Source organism: Perna viridis, chromosome 3 (assembly GCF_037379345.1).
Source record: "Perna viridis isolate PV_CMFRI_1.1 ecotype Kerala chromosome 3, ASM3737934v1, whole genome shotgun sequence".
NCBI classification, from domain to species: domain Eukaryota; kingdom Metazoa; phylum Mollusca; class Bivalvia; order Mytilida; family Mytilidae; genus Perna; species Perna viridis.
Genome location: NC_142447.1, coordinates 7,068,129 through 7,087,852, shown reverse-complemented (window position 1 = coordinate 7,087,852; position 19,724 = coordinate 7,068,129). Strand labels below are relative to the sequence as shown.

At 32.5% G+C, this 19,724-nt stretch overlaps 2 long non-coding RNA genes across 3 annotated transcripts; one reads left to right on the top strand and one right to left on the bottom strand.

Annotated features, from left to right (window-relative positions):
* Positions 1-669: 669 nt before the first annotated feature.
* LOC148620836 (uncharacterized) lies at positions 670-4,465 on the top strand. The gene is made up of 2 exons (XR_015920966.1): positions 670-761; positions 4,196-4,465. It is a non-coding gene; the product is annotated as an uncharacterized LOC148620836 (long non-coding RNA).
* Positions 4,466-11,970: 7,505 nt separating this feature from the next.
* Positions 11,971-15,157, bottom strand: LOC148620835 (uncharacterized). Of its 2 annotated transcripts, none has more exons than XR_015920823.1 (4): positions 14,842-15,157; positions 14,381-14,626; positions 13,622-13,710; positions 11,971-12,913 (listed from the first exon to the last, which is right to left on the bottom strand). It is a non-coding gene; the product is annotated as an uncharacterized LOC148620835 (long non-coding RNA). The 2 variants fall into 2 exon arrangements; XR_015920822.1 differs by having other exon boundaries at positions 13,622-13,677.
* Positions 15,158-19,724: the final 4,567 nt, after the last annotated feature.

Genomic DNA, 19,724 nt, shown 5'->3' with positions numbered 1-19,724 from the left:
TTCCTTGGGATATCGTGCACAGAACTGATGTGGAGATTTTTAATCCGTAGAAAAGCATGGCTGCTGTTACTAAAAATAGAACATAGAGGGTCAGACAATAGTTTATCACAAGTATCTCCAAAACCGTTAGGTTTAGCAAAATTATTTCTATAGTTGAAATGACACTTATTATAAGGCCTTCAAAAGTTGTCAGGGATCAAAGTTGTCAGGTGACTCCTGTAAGAGTTATTACCCTTGAAAAGATGAAAAAATGACAGTTTTTTTTACAGTTTTCAGCCAATATCTTTAAAACTAAAAGAAAGAAACTTTCTATCGCTGAAATGATCCTAATGATAATCCTACCAAAGTCTTCTTGAGTCAAAATTGTTGGACATCTCCTTGTTGAATTTATTGCCCTTGAAAGACAAACTTTAATTAGGTTAGCGATTCAGGCTCCTGGGAGCCTCTTGTTTATTTACCCATGTGATTTAACAGAAACATACTATTTTACATCTATTTTTGTAGAAATATCTAACAATCGATGACAAACATGACAAACAATATCAATACAGTGTTAAGATACCATTTATTATGAAGTTATTCATTATTGGTAAACTCTGACAGTCTTCTAATCAATATTTGCTGACCTTATTTTCTGTAATGATAAGATATTCTATCTCTTCTTCAAACCATTATTTATCTGGTCAAATTCTGAGTTGAGAACTCATTTTAGATAGTTCTGGGAGACCAGATGGATTCATGTTTGTTTTGTTTTTTTCTAGGTTGGTATGTTTGTTTGTCTTCGTTTTAATTTAACATCCTTCTGTTGTTTTTTTTCGAATGATCTAGTCAAGGGTTATGAAGTTCACATGTTTTCGGTACGAAAATTGCACATTTAAGTGTAAGAGTTTGTAAAAATCAGGCAAAATAGGAAAAATCAGAAATATGCATGTCAAAAACTCACCGATCGGACAATGTAATATCACTCAAGGATATTATCTCTATTTGGAAAAGAACATTATTTAATTTCTTCATCACTCCCTTTGCTCTGAATTGTTTCCAATTGAATGTAAGAAAAATGAGGTTTTTGAGTTATCTGCCCTTAAAATTTTCATTTTCAGTGCATATAAATGCACCATCAAGATATGGAATATATTGTCTTTTATCCATGATTCAGATGTTCTAATAATAAAATTACACTATCAAAATGATGGGTTTTTGTCATACCATGTTTCACCCACTGCTTGATTCTTACATGGACTGATACTTAAATCTCAAAGACCAGTATGTCGTGTCATTGTCAAAGATAAACAGTCTAATTGTTAATATCATTATTGTTCTAAACAGTATCGTTGAGTCTGTTTGTTTCATTTTACTTGAGTTTTTATAATTTTCATCTTCCTTTTTTATTTCCTTCATTCATTGATAGTTAAATTCTACATTTGAGATTTTATTATCTATTGTATCTGATGAGCGATCTAAAGCATCGTTAAGATTAAGCATGGTGACATCTTCAATTTTCTTTACAATTTCTGCTTCACTTACTATAACACATTTTCGGCTATTAACACTGCTTCTTCCAGCTCTTTTAAAGTTTTAGGGTCTCGAACATGAACACTATGTTGCAACTTTGGATACAAACCCTATTTAGTATAGAATGATTCTATATTTTCAGGAATTGAATGCTCTTTAGCCATAATTCTATACCTATCCAAGTATTCTAATGCTGACTCATTTTCATTTTGTTTAAGTTCTAACTTAAGTTCAATGTCTAAAGCAAATCTTTAAATTTCATCCTTCAGCCCCACAAACCAAACTTTTGCAGACCCTTTTAAATAAAATGAAATACAAAGATATTCTTTCTCTGCTTTGATTCTATTTATTTCTGGTCATTTTCTAAAGTATTTTAACCAGTTTGAGGTGTCTTTCGAATCATTATAAATAGGAAGAGTGAGTGAATTTTTACAAAACCTTACATTTTCTGCTGTTATTTGATTTGACTCGTTCCTGATATTATACTGAAAACTGGTCTTCTCAGGGGATGTAACCTATTTTTCCGTGTTAAGTTCTTTCCTGTATTATTTCATTTTTGTGGGGAAACTGACTTGATTTTAATTGTGCGATTTCTACGAAACTCGGCGGACACGCATCTTAGCGAAACATTAAAATAGACGAGGTTCAACTTATATAATTTTTCCACGTAGTCAAGTGAAGAAAGTAAAATGTGTACGGCTTATAGAGGAACCTCGTCGAGCTAAATGCTTTTAATTCAATTTGCTTAATACTACATTTTTTTCGTATAAAATATTTTCGACAAAGAAGTACCCAAGTTGGGAGGTGGGATTAGTAATATTTTAATTGACTTGGGCGATTAATTAGACGAGGAACTTTCATCTGCCAGAGAATACCAATCGACACAAATATGCCATATATACAAATTAATACAATTAATTCATTTACACCTTTAAATCCATAAACAGAATTTCTCTAAAAATACAATTTTGAAAAAAAATTAGGAAATAAATAATAAAAATGCGAAAAAAAACTCATTAAAAATGTCTTTTATGCAATTTTGCTTACATTTCATCGTTATATTTTCTTTCAGATCCCTGTTTTCTACATTGATTGTGTTTGCTGCTTGATATCGTATCGTTCAAAATTGTTTTTTCTCTTGCCTGTTTACGTCGCATCGTAGGAGTTGTAAATAAAGCAGTATGATAAGTCTGACATTCAATTTTCTATACTGTAAGTGAACAACAGTAGGACTTGATTAGTAAGCCTTTAGGGGATAAGTTAAGTCCTTTTTAAGATGTTTAAGTCGGTGTTCTTAACTTTTAAAAAGAAGGCATAGCGAAATGTAAAAAGCATGCCCTTTCACACTCGTTTCTCCTATCAAACATTAAGCGTTTACATTTAATTGATATTCTCATTTTAGTGATACATGTAGGTTTTAGTGATACATGTAGGTTTTTGAACTTTTTGTATATTTTAACTCGATGTTATGTGAATAATGATTAGCATAACATAGTTAATTCAAGTAAATTTAAACCCTTTATCTATAATATTGTTATCAATTTAAGTAGAATTCGGCCTACTTTAAGTACATTTGTTCTTAAAATATGGTAAGCACTAATTTATTTTTGTCCAAATAAATCTCCTCTTCCGAAACATCTATCAATGATCTTTTCTGATGATCTTTAAATTGAACCATTCATAATGGTTCCTCAGGTCATAATGTCTGGAAACTTTGACGAACGTCGGCAATGTTCTTAATTCTGAAAAGAATCACTTTGTAATAGAACACACCAGTTGGCGATACAGCGGTTGTATGCAAGACAGTTCCTTATACAGAACGACCAGATGATTACTTAGTCAAATTTAGATTTATTACCCATCCTTTCAGTGGTTGACTAACAATTTTTTTGCATCTTTTTTAAAATTTCATAACAGCAACTCTTTGTTACATCTACTCAGACTTTCCTATTATCTGTGGTGTTTCATTGTTTAAATCAACATTAGCGTCTTGAAGCTTTATAGGGAACGACACTTTCAGAAATTGTTAAATTAGCAGTATTTTTGTAATTTTGTTCATGCGGTGAAATCGTGAAATACAGATATTCAATTTAACGCAATATCCGAGACTTGAACAAACTGGAAATAGAAATCACAAAAAAAAATAGAAAAAAGAAACTAAAAAAAGATAAAAGGCTGAGCACAGAAAATTCATTGTTGTGTAATACCACTTGAATAATCTGGGGCATACTTGTTCTTTTTGTTTTTGTTTTTGTTTGTTAGTTTGTTTTATTTTGTTGTTCTTGTTTGTAATTTTTCAGTACCATTTTACCATGAATGGCAGTAAAATAAAGTAGTTTAAATGTCACGATTTGGAGTTTTTGTTTTGTTTTGTTTTTTTGTTTTTGTTTTTGTTATTTTTTGCTTTTTGTTTTGTTTCTGGTTTGTTTTATTTTGTGGCTGTTTTAAGCCAGGCATTCAAAGAAATTTAAATTGTTTGCTATTGATATTAATATAGAAATCTATTGAATTAAGCTTCTTTTTTATTATCACGAAAACAATGTCGACAATGTATGAGCGCATGTACAACTTAATAATCAAAGCAATGAGGAAAAACATTCGTTAAGTTTTGCAAGTCTGAAAATGACAGGTTTTATTTCAACGGATATTTAATCTTAAATTTTGGATTTTTAAAATTTTATAGATTCCAAAGTGTATATTTTTATATGCAAAAGATGTTTAAAGACGCATTCAATCATGATATAATCACAAGGAAGAGCTAGGAGTGGAGACAGATTTCCAATTTTTGACAGCTTACAACGCCTAATTGAAAACACTAACTGTTGGCGATGAAGAGGATGCATCAAAATACCTACTACATAAATTCATCAATCAAGAAAAAAGTTATTGTGATTTAGTAGACAACATATAAGAGCTATTCACTTATCTAGAAATAAAGATATCAATTTAAGAAGTTTTTTTTTACTACGAACACATGCTATACTTTTTGTACACTATGATCATCATTTAAAACGTTTATTTGAAAGCATGTTTAATATTGTTGGTGGTGAAAACACGTGTGCTTTAACTATATCTTCCAAACTTTTCATCTAGAAAAAGAGAACCAACTAATATAATGATAAAACACAAACAATTTTGCATGTTTAGAAATCAAACAGACCCACCGCGTTATAAAAATAGATCAACAACTCTTTATCTTAGCCTGAACAAAAACAATAAAGATTTTGTTGGTTCTGATTTCCTTTTCATTTGTCAGTTCATTTATTATGATTATGGATTTTCTAATTTGATGAAAAAAGAACAAGATATCATTCACTGAAGCAGAATGAAAGATTAATCTATAAAAACACTAACCACATAAAAAGGCTTTTTGTGATTAGATAAGAATTATTATTGGTATTTAAGAATTAGTGTGGATGTCAAAATGAGATGTTAGAAAGTACAGTAAAACGTATTTACACTAAATCTATTTTGGACTGTGACATTTGGTCAGTTTAAATAAGTGGTCAGTTTATAATGGTTCAAAATAATTCTGAATTTAAATAAAAGGATCCGTCCAGTTAAGACAGGTTTTCGGATAATTCAGGGTTCTGTTTAGACATATTTCGACATTCTACATTCTTTTCAGAGTATACGATGGCCTGGTAGTGTCTAATGGATATATTTTAATTCATGTTAGGGAAACAATGCAAAGTAAACTCGACTTAATAAAAAAAAAAAAGGAATAGAAAGTAATCTCCTAGGGGCCATGATCAAATACTTACACCACACATAGCATAAAAGATCTGTAATTATGAACGAGAACAAACAAACAAAAATATTACATTTCAAAAATATAATCATGTATTCTTTCCAAGTTTAAGATTTCAGATAATCATTCTATATATATATTTCAACGCTGATACTTAATAAAAATCAAAAAGAAATGCCATTATTTTTATAACAAGTACTATCTTTTAAAAAAAGGATAGCTGTCGCAGTAAAATTTTACTTGTAAGTTTCTATATTTCTTTCAAGGATAACACATGGCACGCGATTTTCAATTTTCGATACCTTTTTTTTAAACGCCACTAAATTATCAGTATTTGGCCAATCGGGAAACAGAATTGCGATCAGATGACAGAGTTTCCAAAGAAGAGCGTCCTTAAGGTCAAAGGGTAAAAAGCGAAACTATACCGACTACGTCGGGAAAAACAGTCTTCGCCGAACATATAGCTGTAGTATATAAATATTGAACATCTCTACTACTGTTCAATATTCTTTAGGCTAAATTTAGGATTAAGAAATGAATTAAAAAATCAAATATGTTACCTACCAACCAATCAATCAAATTATTAATTTTCGAGCTTTCATCATACAAAATAATTTGTGCTTCAGTACCAGTCAACATAACTAGAGACAATAATATGACGATTCATGATGTAGAAAACCCACCAAACAAACAATGCTTTTTCAGTCTAGATGTCCTATATTTTTACATAAAACAATTATTTCTGTATACAGATCTGCCCTTTTGAGAAAATCATTCATTTATATCCCACTAAAATCAACCAAATCAAACAAAATCAAGAACGATAACTCTTGCAAAGTGTCAATTTTATATACGATCTATCTGATTTTTTATCTAAAGACTGCTACTTAAGTTGTATTTCATAGCAAAAACGTTGTTCACAACTGTGATGTTCATGAAATGCAGCAACTTTTTACTAAAATTCACTTTAAACATAATATGCAAAATAAGATTTGAAGCACTTTGCAAAATGTTAGAAAGAAAAGCTTGTTCATGTATCTAAAAAAAAACGAATATCAACAGAAATAGTTAGAACGCCTATGTCCAAGACTTTGACTTATAAAAATACCTCAGACGAGTGCAAAATTTGCGTAAGCGTTCGTCGTTTTTGTTTTGCAGACTCTCTCTTAATGTGAATCAGTTAGATTTTCTAAATTTTAAAGATTGAAAAAAGTATGATATTCAAGACATATGAATTAAAAAAAAAAGTGAATTCTAGCGATAAGTTTTGCTCTTACCGTGAGACTGTACGCTTTGAAAGATTAAGTATTTCACATGAAAAATGGAAAATTAATTATTACAATGTATCTTATTGTAACACGCTGTAAGAGATCGTATATAAACTATATCATCAATTCACGGTTTATAATTTAGACGAAGTTACCAGTGTATAATTATCTTAAAGTACCCAGTACAAAGTAATATGCTGATACACATTTATTCAATTCATTAATTATTAAATCCAATTGAGTCTTTTTGCTTAATTTATTCTTTAAGTCGTTCGTGGACACAAGGTTATTGTCATAGTCTGTTTTTTTTTATCTAATAACTATTAGGGGTATTACATACATAAATTCAAAGTATGAGTGTTTTGGCAACGTAAAACGCGTACGTAGAACTGGTAATTTACAGGTATGAAACAACTGAAATGCGAAACAACCCGCATCTGAATGAAACGATGGCACTAATTAGGATTAATAATTGTTTAATAAATAGGAAATTAGTTGCACTCATATCAATACATTGACACTCATCTTAATAGGTTTTCGGGAGGTAAATCTTATCTGTTTGCCAAAAATATAGCATATAAATTAATGTTGGTGATAATAACGTAATATCAAGTAGCATTGTATATATTTGAAGAATGTGTTACAGGGGTAAAGTTTGGTCTTCTTAGCAATATTTCATTTAAAAGATATAAAAAAAATCCATGCTGTTTTGGTATCTGTGTTTGTTATTACTGCTAATTGCCTCTTGATTTTTATAAATTGAGTTTTACCTGTGAATATCAGAATTAGGACATAAAGGTGCGCCTGATTTATGTTGAGTTAATGGAGTCAAAGTAATTACAGGGTTTTATGAAGAGTTCCACGTTTCTTTTTTTATAAACTTAAATATAAGTAAGCATGTGCAGGCTCTTTAGGAGAAACATAAATTGAAATAAAAAAAACTAATAACCGAAATGATGTTTATATTCGGGATTGACGTTTGCACTTTTGTTTTTTGTAACTCACTTGTGCAAGATGTGGTTCGAAACCAGTTCTGCTACGAACATTATCAAGTTGATGTCACATAAATAATGAGCAACCAATTTTTAACTCGTTAGATAAATTCTTGGTCTTTTCTCTCGTTCCGGTATGCTCCATTCGTGAAAGTCTTGAATTTCTCAAACCCGTGAAAGATAACCTGATATTTAATCTACACTAGTGTAAGAACCTATTAATGTTTAAACGGTTCATTTACACAAATATAACTAATTTTGCATTAAAGAAGAATGCACCTGGGAACACGGGAACACAGTAGTATCCTGTCTTGAATAATAATAAATTATATTATAAAATTGCCGTTTTATGCTTACCGTTGAATGTTGACTAGTTAAAAATTAGAAATGATTGCCTTCTCAAATATTGGGAATGTTTAATAAATATTGTTTTGACCTTAACTTGCGGCTTTTAGATGTTGATTTGGCTGTGTGTTTTCTTTCTCCTTTTTTTCTTTTCAAATCGTGTCTGTGTATGTCTGTGTGTGTGTGTGTGTGTGTGTGTGTGTGTGTGTGTGTTTGGAGGTGGTTTTTGTTTTTATTTTTGTTATAATTCTTCAGTTTTGTTTTGTTTTGTTTTGCTAGGATCTTTTCTTCAATTTAGTTATGAAGTCCGGGTTGCTATTATTACATCGTGTTTGTTTGTTTGTTTTTGTTTTTGTTATTGTTTGCTTGTTTTTTGTTTGTTTTTTTTTTATTGTGGTATATTTATGTTGTTTTTTTTTGTTTGTTTCTTAGTTATGCTTTATCTTTATCCCTGATTCTCTTGAAATGATCATTTCAAATATGCAAAAAAAAAACGAAACAATGATATAAGATGCCGCTAAAGTTGCCTTAAAACTGCCTACACTAAAATTCTGGTTTAAAACAATTCCTCACTTGGAGCAAAATCACGTTTTCAACTTAACTTTGATTGCTTTATAACAAAAATCTGTTGCTTGTAATTGATATATTGAGGAAAAATATCTGAACCAAAGACGTGGTTTTAATGTTAATAGGTGTGATGGCTTTATTTTGCCTTTAGAGACTAGTTTTAATCAAGAAAGAACATGAGTTATATAATACAAAGTTCCTTTATGTTGTGGTTTCGTGAGATTTAGAGCTTTAGGTACTAAGTGCCTTGCGATGGGTATTTTCATGATTCTTTCTAAAAACGTTTTCTAGTGCAAATTGAAACGTATTGTAACGGAGTATAAGCGTATATATCATGTGTATTGGATGAGTTATAGAGCAAATACATTTGAATCTAGGAAACTGGTAGAAAACGCATTTTTGAAATTCAGGGATTAAATTACAAGAAACATCTAGTGGAAAGGTTATGTATTAGGTTCCGCGTTTTATTTCATTTTTTGTCGAGACAAGAACGGGATAACTACATTGCATTTGTTGTAATTCAATTGAAAAAAAAATCCAATACATCGAGAAAAAAAACTTACAGTCTTTTGATTTAAAGTAAAATTGTATTAAATGTTTTGTTAAATAATGAACATATTATACTTTATAACGAGAATGGATATTGTGATGGTGAATATGTCAATGATACAACCAAACCGAGATTCAAACTGTCAGTTCAAGGCCACCCTAGGATCTTCAATGAATAACAGGGAAACCCTAAAACAACATGACAGGGTGCAGCTGGTCCCAAAACAACATTATACAAAGGTACAGCGAAATAAGTACCCCAATATATCCCAGCAACATAAAAGTTAACTGAAAGTGAAAACGAAACAATACATACTGAGGCCAGAAATTCCTGACTTGGGACAGGCGCCAAAAAGCGGCGGGGTATAAGTACTTTGGCGTGATCACAACCATCCCCTTTTTAAATCTAGGCACTGCGGAAAGAATATTACGCAATCAAACACACTTAAAATCAAATAGGCCTGATTCCCTTGTTAAAACAGAAATACATAAATTGGTTATACGTTACACAAATGCTCAAACAAAGTAGTAATCAGTTACTTGACGTATCAGCTTACCCCATGCAGGTCCGGGTGTTAAAAGAATAGGCCTGCAGCAGCGTTAAGCTTGTCGTAAAAGGCGACTAAATAGTGCTCACAACCCTAGCCGGGGGCTAGGGCGCTCTGCCCACAGAGCAACTGGGTTGTGTGCCCCAGGTGGTGGAATGGGGTACCCCTGGCGTGTTACATGCTGGGGTTGTCAGGCTATAATAGGGAAAACCTGACCACAAACCATAGTGGTGCACCGTGTTGGGAAAGATGCCACATTCCTCGCACGTTAAAGAACCCTACTGTGGTATTCTCCGGGAATAGGAACAATAGGGCTCCGCCACAGGAGGCTAAATTGCCCGACCCTACCCACCTCTCACTTTTTCCAGTGGCAATCAAAATTTGTCGACCCCATTGTCCTTGTGTCCCACCCCTTTTTCATTTCATCATTTCATGTTCATTTTATCATCAATTTCATGTTCATCGTCTGAATATAGCTGAAATATTGCTGCTCGGACGTTAAACCACAACAAACAAACAAAACAAACAAACGTATCAGCTCCAGCCCAGTTAAAATCTTCACAAAATTATACCCACACCGTCAGTAATATCAATCATAATTCTTAATTCCCATGTGGAGGTGAGAACCACGGTACATCGTAAGTCATTCAATAAGGACATAACCCATGTCACGCCGAAATCTACTTTAAAATTTAGTATGTTAATTTCGTGTTACCTAGATATTGTATATTTTCTTTGCCTGCTACCGTCGAGATTGTTTAATTGTATCATACTCGTCACTAGACCTTGAGCTCGGCAATATGTTCTATGACCATTCGAAGAACAAGGCCTGGGTTTCATAAAAAAATCTTAAATTGAGCTTCTCCTTTATTCGATTGGTCAAAATTTGAGTTGAGTAATGATTTGAGGAAAATCTAAATTTGAGATTTGTTATAAAACCGGGCACAGATACTTTAAAATTTATAGTCAGGCGAAATGTTGATACAGGAATAGTAAATTTATGTGTTTATGTGTAATATTTCCAATTCTTAAATATATGTAATAACTGTATATATATAAAACTAATTTGACGTGTTTTGGTGTTAGCCAACCCAGCATATATTGACCAACCTATTTGTTTCTGCGTTAACGTCGGTTAGTCCGAAGTCTGCGATTCCAAAATTACCATCCTGAATAACATCTTCATAAGACTATACTTTTCATTATTTAAATACTGTACAACTCGATCTGTTAGGGATAACATTCACCAAATATAACAGTTACTGCAGTAACACTGTTATTATATGGAAATAAATATTTCAGACATCCTTGTGTACTTGTATAGATACCATGCATTTTTGTACAAAGAAAATTAAAACTGAAAATATAAAACTTATAGATATAATCTATAAAACCGCATATTTGAACCAGTTCAATACACATTTCACTTCCGAAATTTTGTCAACTAAGCCATTAATTTTAAATTTGACATTATTCTTATCTTTTTAAGATTTATCTGTCAGTTTTAACGACACATAAAATGCATTTTGGAATGATCAGTATCCACCATTTAGTGCTGACTCTTGACAACAATGCAATAATTCGAAACGTCTCGGTTTTTTTCCCGAAAATCAGGGGCCTTTCCCGGGCTATTCTGTTGCAATATTTATTTGTACTACACAATATAAATTTTGGTTTTGTCCATGAGGAGCAGAGCGTTGATTCTGCAACTTTTGTTATCATTTGGTGGATGGATTTTCCTTTTATGACCATTTCGTATTGTCCATTCAAAAGTTTCATCAATGGCAGATGGAGTGCTGGTTCGGTTATTTGGACGAACGGTTTTATCCAATCACCAGTGGTCAACAGAACGCATAATCGTTAACTTCTTTTTTGAGTCATCTTACAGGCTAACTGTCCGATATTTCAGTAAAAAAGCTGATCGCTTTAACATTACACTTTCGACTGCAACTAAACACAGAATATCGTAGCTACATGTACATGTACATGTATATACAATAGCATTATAGAACCATAGACTTGGACATTTTATCTACTTGAAAATTCTAGTACGGCCAGGTAGTTGTGATATTATACAAGGATGATGTGATACTTATGAACATGTGGTATAAAAAATGTTTATGTTGTAATTGGCAGTTGTGTCAACCTACATGTACAATAACCATAGTTTGGAACAATTTTGTAGTATATGATCGTCTTGGTATATTTATGTACTTACATGTATGTATATACTTTAAGTTCTTTGTATGCATTTGAAAAGCCGAGGTAGGTTGTAAAAACCAAATCCGAAAATGTGCTGACTTCATTAGAAAAAAACATCTGCGTTGTGAGACAATTTGTGTCGGTTTTTTAAATAGTTTCTCTTTAAAATACAGATGTACTTAAAAATAAAATACAATATCATGACAAAACGAATTTATTGTTAAATTAGTGGAATGACGGATGCTAGCAAAATAGACAGAGGGAAAAAATAAAGTTCATTCAGGGTAAACATTTATAAGATACAAGCAAAAACGATTAAAAGATGAAAAAAATTGGAACCATGATTCATGAAATCTTGCAGTATTTCAAATTTTAAAATACATAAAACACCGAGGCTTCACTCCGCGCATTACATGTGGTATAACCTCTCTTTGATGGATTTAGCTTCCTCTTTCGATAGTTTTGTTATGAGTACTTCTTGTATACAACTAATATTTTGATTATGATCTTCCTACATATTTGATTTTAATGCTGCTGATGAGAGGTTACTCCTTGAAACACGTGTACAGCATACCGAAATTTACAATATATAAAACTGGTATTTTTTTTTTGTATTTAAGAACCACTGGGTTGATACCACTGCTGGTGGACCAGAGGTCCACAAGGGTTTTTACCAACCCAGTAGTCAGACTTGTCTGACCCCGAATAATATCATACTTTATCTACCCTATTTATTAAATATTGCTGTATTCCAAATTTCAAAAAGTTAACATTTCAAGAAAAACCAAAATTGATGAAAGTTTGTGAAAGTTTGAGACAGATATGTTTGAGAATAAGAAAAATGTGTATTAAATGTGTATCAAATCAATTTATGGGGACACTCGCACAAAGTAAAATGATATGGAAAAATTAGATAAAAAAAAAACAGACAAAATGTAACTAAGTTTAAAAACATTTATGTTATAATACAGAAAGGGTTTTCGAAATGAGTGGACTAGAGTTGAATTATACATGTACATGTACAAATAAAAGGGAAAAAAAGCTGAAACACCCTCTTGAAATTTAAACAATAAAACTGAAAGTTTGTCTAAATAGACTGCTAGATCACTAGATGTGGATCGCTGTATATATATCCTTCAAACTCATATTCCATGTGGTGTTTGACTTTCAGTGGAAGACCTGGAAAGAAGAGTTTTTACATGAATCATTTTCAGTCTCGAAATAACAAAACTCATTACTTTCCAAACATGTTATAAATCTCTAAATAAAATGCCAATATGCGAGCGACTCACACTTGTACATGTAACCTGAAAATTGTGCTAATACATGTAGCTGTACAAGTAAGCAACTATATGTATCTTTCGCATAGATTGTACTCAAGCTAGACCTTGTTTATATTTTTATATTACTGAAAAGGAGCGAGTTCATACGTGTGTATACAGATGTTTTGTGATGACCCCGATTTGTACATGTACATGTACATGTACATGTACATGTAGTCTAAATCATATATCTTAGCTTGTAAGCACCATACATTTGTAATTACATATAATATGATTTTTAATTTCCTATATGTGACAGGTACAATCTGCACATCTCTAACGTTAATTACATCATACTGTATCAATTTATAAGGATGGGGTAATTTCATTATCTTTTTACTTTGTTTGTCGTTTTTAATGGCAGATACAGAGATGTTCGGAGTGTTAGAACTGTCCCCTTTTGTCGAATTAAAACAATGTGCTAAAGTCTGACAAAATTAAGCATAAATTATCATAGTTAGAAGCCCGTTTTATAGCTCTCTAGATGGGAACACCTTCCCTGTATAAATGTTTGAATCCGCCCCTAAAATTAAGTACATGTACATATAATTCTATAAAGGCTTACTCTTAGTATCAAGCAAATATGATGTCTCTTCCAAAACTTGTCTTGCTTCCTCGATTCTGCAGTGTATAAGTTCGCTTACTTATTCGAACCTTTTTGATAAAAAACCAAAGCGTAGTATTTATTCAACACATACAAATTTAACGCACATTTGTATATATTTGTATATATAAATTAATAACCCATCTCTGTAAAAAATGAGGTTGTTGTCGGGCAAATTAGATGCAAAAATGATCAACATTGATACCTTGGGACCCCTTATTATCAACATCTGGATCCACACCTGCAGAGAGGCATTTTTAATGGTAAAAGCCCTAGACTAATAGTTTTGTGGTAATGAGGATCAATCCAATATACAGAAGTCAATGTTTTTTTTAAATAACACCCGGAAATTCTTCAGGGCCGCGTTATTTAAAACGATTTAACCTCCGAACAAAAATATCCACTGTTAGACTAGTTTTGAAAAACCAATACTACATGCTACATGTATAACAAGTATATAGCTTAACTTGAATTTTCCCGTCTGGATAGACAGTTGTGGTTCTCCTCTTTTCTCGTCCAGTGCTATTTGCTACTGACGAATACCTTAAGGTAAACATTTTGGGCCTTTCTTTCTTCTTTAGCATGTTAAATTTGTTTTCTATTTGTATTTTATAAAACCAATGTAGGTCTATTTTTTACCTTTAAAATTTGGCTACTTTTTTTTACTCTTTCATTATTTATACTTCATTTATTTATGTTCAATTACAAGAAGGAACTTACCTACAACACATCCAACTGTTCTGATTTTCTTAGTAATTTCATTATCTGAACTCCCGTACAGCTTTTGGTTTAGAATGGTAAGCTTGTAAATGTGTTCTTCCATTCTTGGTTTCCAGGTTTTCAACTTTTTATCCAGTTCGTTCTGTATGTTTTGTTGTTGTACATTTACATCGTTTAGATACTTCAACTTGTTTGCTATGGATTGTATGCGTTCTACTTCATTCTTTCAGAGGCGGTTTTCGAGTTCTAAAATGAACAAAAGTGGCATAAACCGTCTTTTATTTCTACTGTAAGAATATACATTATTAGTGGCAGATAATTTGAGATATATTTTAATTGGTATTTAAGGATGTTTAAAGTTTTCTTTAGTATTTGAGAGTGTTTCGTTGATGGAAGGTGTCAAATTTCTAGTTCTCAAAACAATTATTTAAGAAATCCATCAAAAGGGGGCGCGCTCTTACTGTCAGAATCCCTGGATTAGCCAACGGGTCTTATCGTTCATTTCAGAGCCATAGGTATCAACTTGCCATCCTAAGTGTCCAATGGCATTAGTTGTCGTTCTGAGCTCTGAAAGAAAGCAACTTGATTTGTTAAATTAAGTTCCATTTGTGGCTTACCAAAATTAGGCTTTATGTAAAATCTTGGGGCTTTTTACAGCAAATTGAAATAGAGTGATATCGATTTCATGATTATTTTGTTGTAAATGACAAAGAAACTGACCGCTTTCAAACTTAGGAGACAGTGTACAAAAGATGTCAAGTTCATTCATGGCAATAAGGTAGGGTTTTCTACCTAGAGAACTATTAAAATTACTCAGAACTCTAGCTTGATTTGTATTTAAACCTAGGATCAATCTATTTCAATTTGCCAAAGATTAAAGGTCCGGTAATCACGAAGTAAAATGAAATATTTTTATCTTTAAACCTCGTTAGTACATGAACATGTGAAACTTGACAATTTAGTTCATTCTTTCGGATGGTCACTACATAAAAAAATATAACATACACAATTATGACTTCAGATCGAAGTTTATGTTACACAACAGTAGCATATCGAGTTATCGTTCTTGCGTTCTTGAGCGTATATATATAGTTACGCAAATTTGACAGTTCTGACATCGTTGGGAATTTTTCATACCCTTCTATAAGTTTACGTTATCTTCCCTGTATCAATTTGATCCGATGGAGCAGTGTAGTGAATAGAGGTTCAGATATCAATTTGTCAACGAAACAATGATAGGCAAATACTGAAAGAAAGACATACATGCAAAGCACTTGAAATAAAGTTTTTAAGTCACAATTCAAGAACAGAGACGAAAGAAAGTGAGAAAAATGAGGGAAAGTTTTACATTTCACAAACAATAAGAAAGTAGTAAAAAAGGAAACAGAAAGGGTCGAGTAAACTTCATAGACTTACATCTGCCACGTGGAATAATAATGATATTCCAAATTTCTTTGGCTAAAATATCTAAACATGTTGTTGCACACATCCATATCTTTACTGACACCATGTTTAAATATCTAACTCTGAAATAAAAACTATAGAAGAACTATACTACAGGAAATTAGAATAAGTCACAGTTTTATTTTTCTAGTCATTTTGAAGTAATATACGATATGTTTTGACAGCAGAAAAGCATTTATCACACTTTAGTCACGACTGTAATATACCGCACTATTTTTTTCTTTAATGTATGGACTTGTACATTTTGTAAAGTACGTTGCAGACTTGCTAAACTCCGAGAATATTACCATTATAGGGAATACCTACTGAATAATTTTCGGATAATTCTTTTACACCAATATACCTTTATCGGTGTGTATCTTTCGAAATTTAGTAAGAACAAGTTGATTAGTGTGACCAGGATAAAGTGGAAATTCAGTGAAACCCATTTACTATTGGAAATCCGTAAATAATTATAGATTGTTGACGGTAAGACCGTAGTCTACCCGAAATTTGAAAAAAATAACAAGCAAATCGTAAAGGTTGGCATCTATGTTATGGTTCAGTTTAAACAGATGTTCAATTTACCCAGGTTCAAAATGCATAAAAATTAATATAAAAGGACTTTAAAAAGGGTCTGGTTTATAGACAGGTTTTTGGATTATTTGGGGTGCGTTTTAGAATAGTTAGATATACCGTACAACATTACGTGACAAACATACAACGAGCTAAAATGAAGAAATCATATTGTGTTTGTTTATCAAGTCAATCTCCACTCAAAACACACAAAATAAAAGCAAAATATTTTGACACGACATTGAAAACAAAACAAACAGTGTCAGATGCCTGTTGCACTGCTTGTTTTCAGCTTTTTAACTGAATAATTGAGTAATACTCACATGGTTTCATTTAAACTGAAGATGCATCCAGCCCCCATGCTCTGAAACACATTTACACCTTCTAACTCGAAGAAAATCACACTCAAACTGAGAAAAATTAGCTGGAGAAAATACAGTTCGACTCAATGTACCCCCATCTTGACGTTAATAAGCAGACAAACATTCGACGTAGTCCGTCGTTCGCATGAACGTACGTTATCTATGACGTTGCTACCATTGCTGTATATAATGCGATGTAAGGGTGCACTATACAGTTACATTAAGGCGCACTGTTTCGCACACCAAGTTACCTCAGTCAAACTTTGTAAAACTTAAAATTAAAAGTTGAATTTTGGTGGATACATTGTTTAAAAGTAGTTAAGCATTTATACATGGACATATGTAATATATGTAATGGTAAACAGATGTAATTTAAAGGTAGAATTGTATCCGGAACGTTTCAGTGCCCTGCCGTATTAGGTTCTCTCCTCAGCATTAGATGGCTGATTTTCAAAATACCTTATTTCGCACGTACGTTTGGAACTAAAATTGTGAGAGAATGAATCGAATAAGGTCTTATTATTTCTACCCTTTTTCCACCTACTCCATGCATGCTTTCATCCTGTGGTAGTGTCTAAGTGCCTGATATTTTATAAAACATAGTAATTGACTGTCAGTTTTGGAAAGGCATTCTGATTTGTACTAAAACTCAGTAATATTTTTTTTCAGTATGTTACCATGGCTACTGGATTTTATAACAACAATCACTAAATTACTTATAAATGACTTGAACCTCCACACACCAAGGATTTAAAAAATATGCTCTTTTTTATGACAAAACACTAGAATTTTCTGTGCAGACTGCAAACAGCTTTATTTCAACAAAATGAGACCAAATATTCAGAAATGACCTAACTGTATTGTACTACCTAATGTGACTTTTCTTTTGTCTATGCTAGACAGTGAATGTTCATTTTGCAAAGTACTTCACTTTTCAAAATAAACGCTAGACTGAATATTTAAAGAAACTCTACCCAGGTATGAGACATTTAATTTTTGCATTTATCAATGTCGCATGCATGTACATCAGTTGATGCCTTTTTCAGATTTCAACTGAGGCATAAAAGAAAAAAAGATAAACATTTCGACACTTGATGGGGAAAAAATCAATTTGGGAGGCTTTACGCCAAACATTGACGTAAGAAAGACAACTCTTTTTTTTTCCTAAGAAATGGCAAAATGTACGTATGTTGTATATTATGTATCATTCAAACGTTTTCTTTGAAATAAAGAAAGATACTGACATATTTGGTTCACAAGCATTATATTTAAAATTATTTATTCTTTAAATTGGAAAAATGTAAACAGAATTATTTCGGGAATTATTTAAAGTAGCAAGTAATGCCGTAACCTTGCAGAATCAAAGCTCCGATGTCTATTTATAGGAAACTTGTGTTCGAAATTCAAAATAAATATGAAAAAAATCATAAATAAAACAAGAAAAGTTCACTTTAACTAAGACAATTAACCAGATGTAACAGTAAGCTTGGTGCCCTGAAAAAAAATTATGAGATGAAAATTTATGTCTAAAGATATTGTTCCAGATAATGAATCAATATAATTTTGCCAATGGGAAGAATAGTAAGGAGGTAACTATGTAAATCGACATTTAATAATCTTACTCATTCATCTGCTGAATGAATTGTTCGTTCAATCAATACCCGTTCCAGAAAATATAATTTATTAAATAGATAGTAGTGCTTTACCGAATTCACACTGTATGTTATAGTTGGATTGATTGATTGATTGTTGGTGTTTAACGCCCAAGCTGCAATATTTCCGCAACCGGTATATCCGGGCGATGAACATGAACGCGAAATGGATGACAAAATGAACATGAAATGATATGATTTGAAAAATGGGATGGAATACAAGTATAATAGGGTCGACGAGTTTCGATTGCCGCTGGAGATGGGTAGGGCCGTTGGGCAATTAAACCTCCTGTGGCGAAGCCGAGGCTACTTCTCCTGTCCAATAACACAGCAGGGTTCTTTAACGTGCGAGAAACGTGGCATTTTCCCAACACGGTCCACCACTATGGTTTACGGTCAGGTTTTCCGTATTATGGCCTGACGACCCCAGTATGTAGCATGGCAGGGTTACCCCATTTCACCACCTGGGGCACACAACCCAGTTGCTCTGTGGACAAAGTGCCCTAGCCCCCAGCCAGGATTTTGAGCACTATTTATTCGCCTTTTGCTGCGGGCCTATTCTTTTGACCCCCGGACCCACACTGGGCGCGATAATTCGAAAATTTCAGTCTCGGACATTCTCCCGCCAAAACGTCACAAAACGAATATCAAAAATTAAAATCTATGTTGAAAATAGCAACCAATAATTGAGAAATCTATGTTTTTTTCCTATATATGTTCTTTCGGTCTGATTTTCCATTTTAGATTATGGCAGTTAGGATATTTTGTGACATCTGCTCACAGAGGGATCTTTGCACAGATGCAAATGTTTGGTATTTATTGTGCGAAGAAAGTCTCTGTGTTGACTGTTACGACCACCATAGTCTCTCCAAAGCTACAAAAGGTCACGAGGTCATTGATGTGGAAAAAGTCGATGGACTGCCATTGGGGTCACCCTGTAAAATGCGCGATTCAGCTTGTTGTGTGCTTTGCTTGAAAGAAAAACATAGAGACTGTTGTGGAGTAGAAATCGAACCGCTAAGTGAAACAGCGAAAAATTTATAATCGTCTGCTAAACTTGGATCAGTAGAAAGTATGCTTTCTGACATTCGAGGTGATTTTGATGGCTTAAACAAATTCCCATCAAAGGCTGTTTCTGAAAATGATACACATTTGAAAAATGTATGAATTCCTTCAAAGATATACGAGGACAATTAATCTAACACTTAGACGAGATCGAAAAGAAGTGAAAATCAAAGCTTCTGTTATAGCAGAGACAGATATCCAAGCATCTCGATCCGATTCTCTTATGATAAATATTAGGGAGAGGCA